The following is a 15,713-nucleotide window of genomic DNA, read 5'->3' as shown; positions in this document are numbered from 1 at the left end:
ACTTCTTCCCACCGTGGGAAGAACTGGATTTGGGATGGGACACCTTCCCTTTCCCTTTCCTCGCCTTACTCACTAAGGCTATATTTTCTTCATCATGTTGCTTTCATGAAGATCCATCTCTAGTGCTTCTTCTTATCTCCTCCTACATTAGATCCAACCAAAGTCATTCCCAATCTAGCAGTTTCTCTCATCCATTAACCAAGTCTTGGTAGCTATGCCAGCTCTTAGGAAGACCAAGGAGAGCAAGACTTGCCATGTCATCATCGACTGTCATGATCCCTACACTTCCAAGCTCATCCTTGCAGGTGGTGAGCTTGTTCAGATATGTAGAGATCGTGTTGCCCTATTCACACTTGATTTTCCAAAGCTCGTCTTTCATCGTCAGCTTCCTCTGATCGTTGATGTTCTGATATAGATCTTTCAATGTTTTCCACATTAAAAATAGTGTCTCCTTCCCATGGAGACTCGAGACTATGTGGTCTCGAACTCCCTCCAGAAGGATTCTCCTCGCTCTAGCCACACATTTCTTCTATTCCGCCAATTTTGTAGCATTAGCTGCTGCCGGCTTGGGGACTTCTTGATCAATGAATTCCTTTAGATCGTTGTCCTCTAATACTACTTCCATGCGATCCTTCTAGGCTATATAATTCGAGCTGTCATCAAGGGCATACTCAAGTCTTAAACCGTTGAACGCCATTGGGGAAATTTGAGATGTTATAAGAATTCGAATTCTATATTCAGGAACTTGAAACTTCTCCCTTCTTTGTATACTATTCTTCGCTTTGATCACCTTTGCTCCGATACCATGTAGAAATTCCCACTATAGATCAACAAATTATGCAATATACTAAAGCAAAATACAAGATCTACTTCTACAACAAACTTGCGGAAGCTTAATCGATTTTGAGCAAGATCAAATAGAACACATATAACTGAAAATGAGAAATCAATCACACATGAACACAGAAGAATACTTTGGGGAAAGCCTCAGCTACAAACCCCGATCTCTGTATTATCATACAAGTGGAAATATGTTCAGATTACACAGCATTAGCTCACAAGCTATCTTGCTCTCAATACAATCCAACAATACAGCTCACAGGCTGAATAGACACAAGATATGCCTTCCCTCAGCCCTCCAAGCCTCCTATTTCCTTGCGCAGTTTCTCTTGGGGTCCAATGCTGCCACCTGTCTGAATTTGCCTCATCACGCACTCATCAAACTCAAAAGTAACTGTGCAATCTCCAAGGAATGAATTCCTTCTACATGCAAGAGATATCCTCCATGGAATATTCCTGCAACTGATAGTACACTGTCCCATCATTTGATCTCAACTGGGTCTCTGACTGAACTGACATGCATGAGTTATTTATAAGAGAATATTCAGTTATCTAAAGTGCAGAAACTGGAGAAATTATTGCATGTCTTCACATAAACTTCATGTTTGATTTCCTACAACTAATTAACTCATGATGAATTAATTTATTATTTACAAACAGCTTCTAAGACCAAATTCGAATTTTAATTCTCAATTTTAGTTTAGGGACTAACTAAAATTGGAATGTATCCCGAAATGCTATTTATAGCGGTGTTATTTTTAACACTTCTATTTTTAACATTTCTTGTTGCTATTTTCAACTAATTGGCCTAATGTCTTGATATTCATGTTGTTACAGATATGGATTGTAGTCCTCTTGAGTAATTCATATAAACATATATGTCTTCCTGCTAATGAATGAAGAAATCCCACCTCACGTGATAAGAAGGTAACTATGTGTTATATGTTATGTGAGGATTCAACTAGTGTTAATGGTTACTTGGTTTAAGAGTGATGAAATGGTTCTATGGTTTATGCAAATTTGTATATTATTGTGATACCTTGAGCTTCACGAACTAAGCATGGTCAGTGGTTTTCCTGTGAAATCTGGCCTTTGGAACCATTTCTCCCTTTTTTCAAGAACTGATGTAAGTTAGTTCTATTAGTGCCAATAAATATTTCATAGTCATGGAATAATACTTAAGAAGGTTGATTTTCATAACTTGGTTCTTGTCCCTAGAATTTGGTGTTTTGAGAAAATGCTTTTTCTTAAGAAAATTATGATAAAATTCCTTGAATTTCCCTCTTTGTAAGTTTTTGTAGAAATATGGTCTTTGTATATAGGAGTAGATGATCTCTTGGCAAACCTTTTTAACTAGGTCGAACACCTTTTTCATCTCCCCATAGTAGTTTACATCTGGATATCACGATGGGGGAAGAAGGGGGAAGGGGCGGATTCTAGTCTAACTCATATATGCATCTAGTAGTTTGGGGCATCCAGTTGGATAGGCCATATGCACTTTTTGAAGGAACCAAATTTAGATCATATTGGATTCTCGTAAAAAACATAGTTTATGGTCAGAGATTTGGGGTGGGCCCCACATTGGCATAACACATGTGCGAGACTGGATTTCTCCACAAGTAGATGTTTCATCTGAAATATATATCATTTGTTGGTGGTGGAATTATGCATACAAGAAAAATCCTAGATGGGGTTGGGACAGAATTTTCCAACGATATTGTGTGTGATCTAGGGAATCCAAGATTCAAGGGTGGCATGTGATGCAACCTTTGTGGAGCCCTAGATGTCCATGGAACCAGATTTTCCATAACATAGACAAGGTTCTAGGGATTTAGGACACTGAGGCATGCCGACGATGGTAGTAAGGCATGCACCCTAGATTTCCTCGAAACTTGATATACCATAGAAATGCCACATAACACAAAGGGGTCAACCCTAGTGAAACCCATGACTTTGGGATGTGGTGGAAAGTTCCACAAAGACATGGTAATGGGCACGTAGATGCTATGTAGAGTCCACAAATGATGTGGGACTATTCAGGGTGACATGGCAGAACCATCTGGGTTACCCATGGATACCGCGTGGAAGTACCTTATTGATGTGCCACAGTACAATTGGTCAAACTTTGAATGGTCATAACTTTCAATCTCGGAGTTGGATTGAGATAAAATTGATATCGCCAAAAATATATCTATGAGTTGAACACAATCATGGTATCAGTTTTGAGTTTTAACGAAGTTGCAAAAGAGGATTTTTTTCATTACATCTTCATAACATGCCATGTAGGTCGATTTAAGTCATAGGTAACACCTCCCACAACCCTAGATAGCACAAGGATGAGGGATGTAGTGATACACACCAACTGGACAACATCTTTCCCACATCATGTTTGTCATAAAGTTCTTTCACAAAATGGATAATTAAAATAACTTCATATGTTGGAAACTTATAATGCCTCCCTAATTCTTTAACTAAGAAATCCCCTACACAATTACCCTTCTCATCCTCAATCATTCACTTTTGAAGATTGGTATGGATCATAATACATTAAATTCCTTCAATATAATGGAAAATAGGTGGTCTGGATATATTAATATGTAGACATTTAATATTCATGAAAACCTTATCATCAATCTCCCTCGCAGCAGGTCATTATGGGTTATCATCTTTGGATACTCTTCCTTCTTAGATTTTAAATATAAATAATTCCATCATGGCAAAAGGACTTGACTTCTAGCGCTTGGATCAATATCTTTGTATATTTGGCATAATATATGCTCATGGGTATGGAAATTTGAACCACAAGGCAAAAATCCTCTAATGGGTCCTAAACCACTATAAGTTTCTCTTGTGAAGCTTCCCTTGTCTCTTTTACTTCTCCATTAGGAGACTTATTAAGATGTCACACAAGGGTTTTCCTTGATGACATACTTTTGTTTTACATCAATATAAAGCATAATAGAGAAGGAAATTGCAATTAGATTAACTCTACATCACATTGTTTTTCAAGAACCATTAATGGAAATCTTCTAATTTAATGAAACCTAAAAAGAGTTAAAAATTCACAGACTCTGTTATATAAATAAAAAATTGTGAATTAAACTACTATTTATTCACCATTTGAAAATCAACTAGTAATCTATTATTTACCCAACAATAAATAGTTTACCTATTTTGAATGATGAATAAATAAAATATTTAATCAAAGAAATTATGTGCACACTTCCCCCTAGCTTATAGATCTACCTTCCACACACTAAGATGCCCTCCACATAGTGAAACCATTGCATGCAATCACTCACATTAGTGGCTCTATCCCAATTCAACAACTGCAACACTTGCAAGTAATGAAAACAATAGCTAATTCTCAAAACTCATTGATCTTCACTCAAATTCATAATCATAATGAGAAAATTGGTCAAATAATTTGAATTTAATAGCCAATAGACTTAATCTAAGTAGTATGATGATGAAATATAGATCTAACTTTAATGGTTTGCTAAATATATGAAATTAAATGTGATTAGACATCTTAGCCGCCAAATTTTCCAATTAATAACCAATCATTCTTCAACAAGTGCTAAAAAACTTTGATTGCCTTTTTGGTTGGCTTCAACACTTTTTAACTCGGAAAAATTCCCTATGCAACAATGTAGCAATTCTTGACAATCATATATAATGTCAATTGGCCATCAACAATTTGGAAGGTGTAGCAAAAAAAAATCCCATTAACACTCAAAAATATATGTGACTATGTTGAAACAAAAACGATAGGTTGAATGTCACTAAATGGTGAAAAAAGAGAAAACCTCAAAACCCTTTGTATTAGTGAACACCAAATTCCCTTCCATTAGCGCTTTCACTTTTTCTCTTACCTTATCGGAAATTGCAAAAAAAAAATGTCAACAAACTTTTAAAACTTGTCTTACTAGTAATTGTTGAAATTCACATTTCCTTTCCTTCAGTGGCTTTTAAAATTTCCTGCAACAAACTTGAAATATTTGTCATTTCAATAGAATCAAAAATTTATCTTATCAGTGCTTTCTTTTTCCTTTGACGCACAAAAGATTTTGTATTTGCCAACCTTTTGAGATCCTTTAAAAAATCATTTTTGGAACTTTTCTTTCCATCACATCGACAAAACTTAACTTTGTTATGTTTCAACACTTTTGAAAATTTGATAAGACTTTTGATGAACTACTATTTTTTTTTGGTTTATGCACTTTTGAAAAATTATGTTATAAACACTCGAATAAATTTGTTGCTTGTTGGAGATTCTAAAAACTTGCCACTATTTCAGCGAACTTCAAGTATGTTGCTTCTTGTATCAACAAAATCCAAAATGTTTTATAAAGTGCTAATGTTATTTTTTTACTTCAACAATACTACTTTCCAATTCGAAATGTGGTTTTTGGACATAACAAACTTTACATTTTTCTTATGAATAAAAATGTTTTCTAAACCAAATTCAATGCATAAAAACAATCAACCCAAACATGCTAAAATTTGATCCAGATTGGATGATTATATTATTTGTCATCCATGTTGATGCTTTCAAAGTGGAAGTGGAGGAATCGGCTCTCAAGACGATTTTTACCGATGAGACCCAGTTTGGAAAATTGGGATCTAAAACCTTCCGGGAGCATTTTCAGGCATCAAAATAAATTTCTGGGGGATAAAATTTTGTTGCTCTAATGTAGTATTTTTTTCCTATTCTACACACAGAGACCTTTCCAACAACACAAGAATCGCACCAATTAGAATTCATATGTGAAATTTATGCCGCTAAGAATTTGACCTTTCTATTTTCAACACCATAATTCAAAGGATGCCACATTAGTCCCCGTTATTCATGGAAAAGGGGCTAGACACGTGATTATGATGAAGAAAAATCTAGAAGAGGATATGTTGTAACTATTGTTAAGAGTGGAGGTAGTCAGACCTAACCACTAGTAGGCTATCGAGTTGTGTTATAATTGAGCCACTAGGAGGAAAAGGGGTTCCATTCTTTTGAGTGCATTTATTCCATAGCTAAGAAAAAATAGTCAAGAGGGATAGGTGATAGAGGTTTGTGTTGTAGTAGCCCATAGGCCACAAGCCCTACTTCTTTATACTGGAAGACATTTTCTATTCAGAGAAAGAGAGCAAAGAGACCTCACCTTCTAGTTAGGTTTTTCTACCGAAATGGTTTCCTAGATCATATCTTGTGTCAAATGTGTGTGTGATCTTTTATTTTATTGTTCTCTATTTTCTACATTATTTTTAATTTGTATGCATGTACTATTAATTGTATTCTACAAATCTATAATCTAAAAAGAAATAAAACTGTAATAGTGTAGAATTTCATATTTTAAATATAGTTTTATTAGATCTATTGTGATGAACTATCCAGTGGAATATCCATGGGAGATTACATATTAAAATTGTCTATGAAATTAAAGAAAAGTGGCACCCAAAATTCAAAAATTTTAGGGTGTGTTATGTACTCAACATACTTGTATTGGTTATTTTGTCTAAAGGTTAGACAAAATCAACCTTGTTGTAATGTAATGATGCACTATTATTGTAATATCCCTCACTTTACCCCTATTTTTGTAATATTAAAGTGCAATTGTAAGCCAATGTGGAAGTCATGGCTTACTAACACAATGTGTTGTAACACATATTATAAATTAATTATAAATTATGGCCAACTGAAGTAGAGAGTTCCCTTATGGATCCATTATCTTAGGGAAGAGTTTGAATGCCTTGAAAGGCCACGAACTTAGCCTAGAGTTGATGGCTAAAAGTTGGAAGATGAGATAAACTGGAGGGGGAAACCTGTTTTGTGCCATGAACAAGTCTTGATCCATTCCCCCTTAAATTCATGAAGCCACCAAACAATCGAGTTAAGATGGTAGGAGGTTGGATCTGACCCAATGGAGCTACCTCACTAACAATCAATTAATTGGGCGGTATGGACAGAGGACCACGCCCTTCACATCCCCCTCACTGATAAAGGCTAGAGGATGGCTACCTTGAGAAGAACGAGGAACATGCAGATGAAGAGTCAACAAGGAAAAAAAATGGGAGAGAGAGTAGAACTTTGTTGGAGGAAGGACATAGGAGAGAAGTAGAGAAGAGAGGAAAAACATCAACTGAGGGAAATAGAGGTCATGCAAACAAAATGAACACTGATGAAAGAAGAATGTGACTGGAGAGAGAGAATTCCTTAGATGTTGAGCATGGACCACATGGAATAGTGTTGGATTCATGATTGAGCCAGGTACCCAAATATTTGGAATGTTATCCATTATATTGTTGTGTATGAGGTCGCTAAACTATTTGTCTAAGCTTATGTAATAAGTGGGAGGCTTAGTACGAGGAGGTTGGAGCAGGAGGGGTAATTGTTAACCTTGAAGAAAAAATAGAAATAAAGTTTGCATGGGGACTTGGCATCGTGACAAATAATCAAGCTAAAGCCCTTTCTCTTTGGCAAGGTCTGAACATCAGTTTGGCTAATGGTATCAAAATATTGACTATAGTTGGCAACTCTATGATGATTATACAAAAATGTGTGAAGCTCTCTGAGAATGAGAACCTTCTTGAAGATGAAACCTCCTCAATCATGGTCATGATTATATATTTATTAAAAAAAATTGAAAAGGTGGATTTGTTCCATGTGTTTCGAGCCAACAACCACTTAGAAAATGGTCAAGCCAATGTTGGGGTGGCGTTGGAGCAAGGTAATTTAAGTATCAATCAAGATGTTAAAACATGTCATATACCCTAAATTGTAGCTCCAATTTGGCACTATACTGTTGGGGTACGGGCATTCAGAGTATTAAGTCGGCAGTTAAGATGGGTAGTCCCCCGATAGTCCCTTGCAGTGCTTTGGAAGCTGGGATGGCAGGTAAAGAGTTAAGGCACATGTGTGGCAGCATTAGTATGAAGTTCATGTGCGCGGATAGGTGGGCGTCGAGGTCTTGGTTACTCACTAGGAGTTGCAATATAGTTAGATCTGTAGGGGAGGTTGGTACCATTGTAAATCGTTCCTGGTTATTTTGTGGCGATGGAGGAAATAGAAGGTAGCATATTGACATGACTCTAAATCGTCCAGAATTTATGAAGGGCAAGACTGGGAAGAATGTTGGGGTTCAACAGGCCATTATATATTGCAGTTGGTTGTTATCGGTTAGCTAAAGGATAGTGATTATTCAGAGTCGGATTGTTGCGAATATGACCTCTACGAGTAATGGCAGTGATGGAGGCTGAGGGTCAGGAGGCACAGGATCAGGTCATGGCAATGGTGGAGGCATCAAGAGCTTGGTTGATAGCTCATGTAAGCAAGTTATTAAGGAAACAAAGGAAAATATGGCAGTTATTTACACACAGTTATCAGGACTAGGCAAAGATATGGAGTTGTTGCAGGCAATGGAAGGCATGTGCACCGATGTCTTGAGCGTGTAGCAGAAGGTGGAAAAAATTTAAATAATTGTGGAAACTACTACATTCAGGGTCCTAAAGGAAGTTTTCGGGTTCGGGGAAGCCTCGGTTCCCAACAATGTTGGTGCTGCAGTCATTATTGCTGAGCGGGATCTGGACACTAGAGCGGATGACACCGAAGAATTGGCAACGATAGTGGATGAACCTTCGGGAGAAGAAATCAATCCCAATAGCAGCTAAAAGTTTTTGTTTTAATGTTATTTTATGTTATGTCGAAGTATAGAATACTGTGGAGTTTTTTGGAGAGTTTATAGTTATAGTTATGTACAAATCCTTTATGTAAATAAAGTTGGTAGCAAGAAGGTCCTACTTCAATGTAAAATGATGAATATTGCAGAGAGCATACTCTTGAATTTTGTATGGGACATGACACTTTTCCAGTTTATATAATGAAAATGCTACTCGTTTCTTTAAAAAACAATACAAATGGGAGGCTTAGTAGATGACGAAATCACTAAGTTGTTTGTTGTATAGATGTTGAACCACTTGGACAAGGAAATCTAAGACACTATGGTGCTTGTTGGAGAGATATTAAACCACCTATGTTGATCATGGAGAATTTTGTATACTTCTCTCAACCAACCCCTCAGATCTCACTACGTCTGGTGAGATAATGGGACAAGTCTACTCAGAAATTTATGCCCTAATGTTATGGTCTTTAAAAGGAATTTACAAGTTTTTTATGATAAAATAAGATTATCTACAGGGGATTTGAACCAAAAAAAAAAAATTACAAAATCTTGTCGAAATATTACAAAAAATTTAGGAAAAAGAAAATTGCTTATTGAAAAAATCAGTGAATAGGAAACAAAAATAAGATATAAAGAGAAGCAAACTAATCAGTGTTTTGAGGCTTTTCAACCTCAAAAAACTACAGAGCCTCAGTTGTGTTAGATATATAAATTAAAGAGAATAGACTGCTAATAAAAATATGAATTTTTACAAGAAGTGTACACAACGAATATAGAGAAAAATTAGGTTAACTTATTAATCAAATTTCTATGAGTACAGTAAAATCAAAAGGAAAATTCTTGCAAAAAATCTTGACCAAATCAGAGTCTAAACATCTGCAATGTAAAGAAATCATATACAGAAGTTTTGGAAAGAAAATAAATGATGAGACAACCTTCAAACACCTTCAGATGATCTGATACAATAATAAGCAGTTTGTTTCTCTCTAATATTATTGGTTGTTAGCATTGGTTAAGTAAAAATCCATACCTTCAAACAACAAATGAAATGACAGAAAATAAAGTTACCTAAAATGATATGTCCAAAGGATGTGTGGAATTTATCATTAGATTGTATCTTCCCTTTAAAAGTGATATGTTGCCACCTTTTAGTTCAGCGTCTTCTAACTCACAGACTATCGAAATTGAAAGAAAGGAATGAAAGATTAAAAAATGATGCATACCTCTCATTGCAGTATTATCTCCCTTCCCTTCATAGGACCCAATTCTCTTTTATGCCTCCTCAAAGTTGTTTGGAAGTTGAACCACCTTTGGGGTTCGTTGTGTTTTATTTTCTAACCAAATGTTGATTAGAATACAATAATGGGGTTTCTAAAGGGAAATTTAAATTTAATTAACTTTATAAAATATTATGTTTTCTTTTCCTAACAGGTGGGACCCCCTATTCCATAAAATAAGACATTCAATATGACTACCAAACAAACTTTTAATCATCAAATATAATCATCATAAACCACATGTTCCATATACCTCAAAAATAAATTAAATAATGTTGCCATAAAATATGCATAAACAAACACAACCCCCCATGTTACTAATGCGAAAACAAGGTATCACCATCCATGTGTATAAATGTTGAATAATCATCATTAACCTAAAAAAATAAGCACCTTGTATCTCCAAAAATACCCCTTGTCTCTCCCTCATTAAATACCATGGTAATCAACAAATATACATGCTTACATACTCAAAAAATATATAATAGATATATCATTAGATCCCAATAATTCCATCCATTAAAAAAAAGTGTTGTAAACTATCCACATATGCATATAAAAGATATAAAATATGTCATAAGTCTATGTGAACGAGAAAGTAAACTGAAACAGTAGCAAAAATGAGGCATAATCCATCCATAAATAAAACTCAATCTGAAAACATTAATATAAAAAGAGAAATAGAGTGACAATATCTAAAAAGGATAATGAGCACATTTTCAAATTTTATAGAGGCCTCGGAGATTGTAATAATACATTACTATTATAATATATATCAGTCTTAATGAACATAAGCCACTAGGTAGTGTATATCATCAAAAAGCATATATAAGTATAGATACGCGAAGTAAAGAAAACTTTTAGAGTTGACATAATCGTGATCACAAGGGTGATAAGCCTGGAAATGTGTATACATTGTGAAAAGTTTTCAATCAAAGTGTTGGGCTTGACGAGTCGTCAAACATGCATGAATGTTGGACGGATAAACCCATAAAAATGACGAGTGTTTTTTACCTTTAGTAAATGGAAACGGGTAATTTTAAAACCCATAAAAATATATGTATATCATTTCGGTGGATATTGGACCTGTTTATTCCACTTGGACCGCACCTTTTTTTTTTTGGATTTTTTTAATTGTAGCATAGTTTACTATTTTTAGTAGTTTTTTGAGTCATGAATTTCCAAATCTGTTTTGAGGCCCTAAACGACATTTTTTTTTGGAAAGCGAGCAAACATATACCCTATGGCAAGAGTTACCCCAACGGGGCCTACAGACTTTTGGGGCTTCATCTCCTAGAGTTAGGTTTTTAAATGTTTAGAGTTTTTCATTTTTTTAAGGCCTTTGATCCTCATCGTAACACAGTTCAGAAGGCATGTAGCCTCCACATCTCTTCTCAAAAATAAGTTACCACTGCCCAAACTAGTTTATTTCCATTTTACATGTAACAATTTTCACTACTTTATTAATAATAAATTAAAATTTTGTTTTCGTTGTAGCTCGATATTTCTGTATATATTCGTATTTCATTTTGTTCATGGGTAAATCTAGATCACACAGACATGTCAAAACCATAATAATTGAGGCAATTGAATTATTAGCAATGAGGTGGTTTTGTGCCTGAAACCCTAAAGTCTCAAGGGCTCCCACCTCAAATCATATACTTCAATCATGATATGGCGAAAAGAATTATGGAAAAACTCCTTTTAACATGTACCAAAGAAAAAATACCATAAATATTTTGCCAGTAGAATAACTGAATTGTAAATATAATATACCCAAACGTGATGTTCAAAAGAATTACTCGAAGAGCAACTGTTACAGCGAATATATCATTAAATATAATGGCAATCCCTTGTTACAGCTTTGGTATTAAGAGAGATCATGGTTTGATTGTTGCAACAGTCACAGTGCATGACTAGCATAATAGACATTTTCGGAATAGTAATAAGATACAGGAATGTGTGTGCCGAGAGAAGGCGGAAGTTCCAACCTCTTCTTTTCTTCTAAGAAAATTGAGAGCAATGGAGTCATCAAAGCTAGATACAAAAATAGAGAACGTGAATAAAACTCTGATAAGACACAATAATCCCCTTTTGCTACAGGGTTCGATGATAGATATGATGAGACTTACCCAAAAAGATAGACATGTATTCAATGACTTTGAAGGCGTTGGCATGCTTTTGTGCCCAAGACCTAGGTCTCAAAGGCTCACATGGAAACATGTGTGACATATTCATATAGAATTTAACAAACCCTGTGATACAAAAAAACTGTAACAACCTTTGTATATTGTAGGAGGTATAAAATATAAAGGATAATGTTGATTCTGAACCAAATGGAGTTCTTAAAACAATAAGTTCTAGGTTGGGATGGTGCATCCGAATGGATAAGAAATCAAACAACAGACTTTGTGAAAGGATTTGAGGAGGTTCTGAAAGTACATAAAGGAGTGAATAAACAAAAGTCAAAGGAGGAAAAAAAAGGATAAGGACCATAAACTCAATGTAACTTCAATTAATTAGAGTCCAAAAAAATTATCTATCACTGTGCATGTCTGGTAATTTTGCACCAAAAATACAGTTGTCGTGTGCCCCAAAAAAATTCTTACTCCTTCCTCAACTCCAACTAGCAGTTAGGGGTAGTTTTGATGGCGAACAACTAAAAAGAGAAGAGCTCAACATGTTAAATAACCCTAAAAATTCATACTTAGAGTGAGAAATGTTGTATTTTGATCGAAGATCGAGTAGTGGTGAGTAAATGTCAGAGTGAATCGCAGATGGAAGGATGTCCATCGCAGAGCTTGAACTTTCCAATAAGCATGAGATAATTCTCATGAATATTAAATGTAATAAAATGTCTCATTATGAATATTTTCATAGAGACTGGATTCAGAGAATATATGAGGGTAAAGATAGCAAAAATCTCTTGTGGAAACAAATCTACTTAGCAGTGTTGCTTCAAAATTTGTAGATTATCTAAGACAACAAGATGCTTTTCAGTTGCCTTATGAATCCTTTACTTGGGGAGAAATATACAGCATCATAACAAAAGTTCTAGTAAGTTTATGCACTAGTATGAAAGTTAATAAATCTCTGCAGAAGATGTCAAGATTACCAGACAGCAAATCCATCTGTAACAAGTATGGTCTTGCTATAGATGACCCCATAGTAAAAAGAAGAAAAGCTAAAAAGAAGGCCAAGAAAGAAAAAAGAGAAGAATATAGAAAATATACATAGAGGAAAAGAAAAGGGACCAATAAAGGATACTATAGATATGTGCCAAAAACACGTTACTATGAACCCAAGGATATTCATCTGCAGACACATAAGAAAGATCAGTGGAATAAATTGATTTGTTGGCTTTGTGGCCAAATTGGACATACCTCCAGTCACTGTCCTTTATCAGAAGAATCTAAGAGAAACAGAGGAAAGAAATCCTTTGAAGCTGCAAATAAGAAAAGGACAGTAAAAACAGAAGGCATGGTGCCAACCCTATGTTATAAATGTGGTTCTAAGAATCACAAATTTGATAATTGTCCAAACATATCATTTAGAGAACAGATACAACAACGACAACTCTGTTCAACATCTGAATCCTAAGAAAGTTCTTCAGAATGCTTTGATGAAGAATTAAACATGCACATGAATGAATGTGACTGCACTAATTCAGACAACTGTCAGTGTGAATCAAGCACTGAATCAGAAATCTCATCTGATGAAGACCATGTTTCTCAGCCAAAGGAGAAGGTTCTCATGGCACAAACCATGGACGATGCAAAAACAAAGCTACTTGCCCAGATCAGAACATTGGGAGAAGGAGAAATGAAGGAAAAGTTACTAGAAACTTTTCTAAGCACAATGCACAAAAATCAGGGGAGCAGTAGCAAGACTGCCTCTAAAACTGAACCAAAGGCATTATTCATCGATGCCTCATTTGAAAGAAATACAAGATATTTCCAAAGAAGCCAACAGAACTCTAAGACCAGAGCCCTCACATTAGGAGAAGTCAGCCAAGAGATTCATCATCTCAAAAAAGAGATTGTCTCTCTAAAAGCACAGGTCTCTGAGTTAGAAAAAGGGAAGAAAACTAAGGATGCATATGATGAATACTACACTAACCCAAATGTTGAAATATTGGAATGAAAAAAGGATGATACTATAGGATTCACCAACATGAGAGTAATGTCTATCTAGTATCAGCAACATCATGTTATGCTAGATATCTGTATAAATGGTGAAATGTTTTCCCTAAGAACACTTATTGACTCTGGGGCAGATGTCAATATTCTGAATTCAAAAATAGTACCTGCAAAGTACTGGGTGAAATCCTTTAGACAGGTGATTGGGTTAGGAAACAAACATCTACTGTATGAGGTCCCTCAAGGCTCTATTTGCTTTAAAGAGAATTGTATCAAAAACAATTTGTTGTTGCAGACATTCCTATTGACTGTATTTTAGGGAATCTATTTTTAGCAGCTATGGAGCCACATGGATCAGCCAGATTGAAAAATGGCAAGGCCGGTTATTTTATATTTGTACCAAGCTTAGATGGAAAATTACAAACAATCAAGTTACCCTTTGTCTCTACTCCCAGAGTGTCTACTATGGTACAAGCAATGCAGCAGATCGAAAAGGCAAAAAATAAAATTGAAGAGCTCAAGGAGCTAAACACCACCATAAAGATAGGAGACTATCTTCAGACTCCTATAATTAAACAAAGGATCTCAACTCTAAGATCACAGATAGAAAAATAATGTTGTGTTGAAGAACCAAATGCGTTTTGGCATAGAAAACAACACTGTGTAAAATTGCCCTACAAAGAAAAGTATGAAGGGAAACCCTGCAAGAGCATAGCAATCCCTATGAACAAAGAATATAGAGATCTCTGTCAAAAAGAGATACAAAGCCTCTTGGAAAGAAGATTGATTAGAGAATCCAGCAGTCTTTGGAACTGCTATGGTTTTTATGTTAATAAACATTCAGAACAGTTAAGAGGTATCCCAAGACTGGTCATAAACTATAAACCTCTGAATATTGTCCTCTCAGATGATACTTACCCCATTCCTCACAAAGGAAATCTTTTAGCAAGAATAGCAGGGGCTAAAGTATTTTCTAAATTTGATATGAAATCAGGATTTTGGCAAGTGGCAATTAATGAAGATGATAAGTTTAAGACTGCTTTCAGTGTCCCAGCAGGACACTATGAATGGAACGTCATGCCTTTCAGACTAAAGCATGCCCCCTCCAAATTCCAGAAGGTTATGGATAATATTTTCAAGCCATATTTTGATTGGTTACTAGTATACATTGATGATATACTTATATTTTCTAAAAACGTCCATGATCACTTTAAACATATCCAGAAATTTGTACAACTTGTCAAAACCAATGGATTGGTTCTTAGCAAGAAAAAGATTGAATTATTTCAGACAAGTATCAAGTTTCTTGGCCATACAATTAAAAATGGGCAGATCACTCTGCAAAAACATGCTCTAGAATTTGCTGATAAATTTCCAGATATTATCACTGACAAAACTCAATTACAGAGATTCTTGGGATGTTTAAACTATGTAAGCAACTTTTACAAAGATTGCACCAAAGATAGATTATTACTCAACAGAAGACTGCAAAAACATCCAGAACCTTGGTCTCAGGCCCACACTGAAGCTGTCAGAAGAATTAAAATGAAGGTAAAAACTCTTCCTATTCTTCATATCATTAATGAATATTCTTTCAAAATTGTTGAAACAGATGCCAGCAATGAAGGGTGGGGAGGAATTTTGAAGCAAAAGAAAGAAGGAAAAGAACAAATAGTTCATTTTGTCTCAGGGACTTGGAGCCCACCTGAGAAAAACTATTTTACTATAGAAAAATAGGTCAAAGCAGCATGGAACTGCATTGATAAATTTGATATCCACCT

This window comes from Pinus tabuliformis, chromosome 2_1 (genome assembly GCF_031772625.1).
Source record: "Pinus tabuliformis cultivar Carrire ecotype Pingquan chromosome 2_1, CPIR1, whole genome shotgun sequence".
Lineage (NCBI taxonomy): Eukaryota > Viridiplantae > Streptophyta > Pinopsida > Pinales > Pinaceae > Pinus > Pinus tabuliformis.
Note: the sequence above shows the minus strand (reverse complement) of the source record.